Source organism: Pseudophryne corroboree, chromosome 3 (assembly GCF_028390025.1).
Source record: "Pseudophryne corroboree isolate aPseCor3 chromosome 3, aPseCor3.hap2, whole genome shotgun sequence".
Classification (NCBI taxonomy): domain Eukaryota; kingdom Metazoa; phylum Chordata; class Amphibia; order Anura; family Myobatrachidae; genus Pseudophryne; species Pseudophryne corroboree.
In genome coordinates, this window is record NC_086446.1 from 676,936,505 (window position 1) to 676,937,107 (window position 603).

General features: G+C 37.5%; 1 pseudogene; it reads left to right on the plus strand.

Annotated features, from left to right (window-relative positions):
* Positions 1–247: 247 nt before the first annotated feature.
* Positions 248–366, plus strand: LOC134887838 (5S ribosomal RNA; annotated as a pseudogene).
* Positions 367–603: the final 237 nt, after the last annotated feature.

Genomic DNA, 603 nt, shown 5'->3' on the forward strand with positions numbered 1-603 from the left:
ATACATGCTAGTTTAAACTGTTAAAAATAGCTCAGTTTGGGCTTACACTATCAATATAAACCTACTATAGGTTTTACAGTCAGGATAGCTCTCCAGAGCGCGCTCCCGGCGCCGGCCACTAGAAGGGCCCATTAACTAAGCTGTGGTCAAGCAGCAGTCATCTCAGGTTTTAAGCCCGTGAGAGATCACATTTAGTTCAGACTTGTAAAAATGTGTTATACCTGTGTACAGGATATGTGTATAGGGGATCTACAGCCACACCACACTGGATACGCCCAATCTCAACTGATTTTGGAAGCTAAGCAGTGTTGGGCCTGGTTAGTACCTGAATGGGAGACCACCTGGGAATACAAGGTGCTGTAGATACTATGTGTGTATATATATATATATATATATATATATAGATATATATATATATATATATATAGATATATATATATTTATTAAAGTCTGAACATGTGTGAATATACATTGTTGTATATATGTATATATAATATGCTGACATTAAAAGTCTATTTTGCAGTAAGCAAGAATAATTGATCAGCACTCAGTGCTTATTAACACTATCTGTTGAGCACTGCAGACATGGCCACACCACAGCAG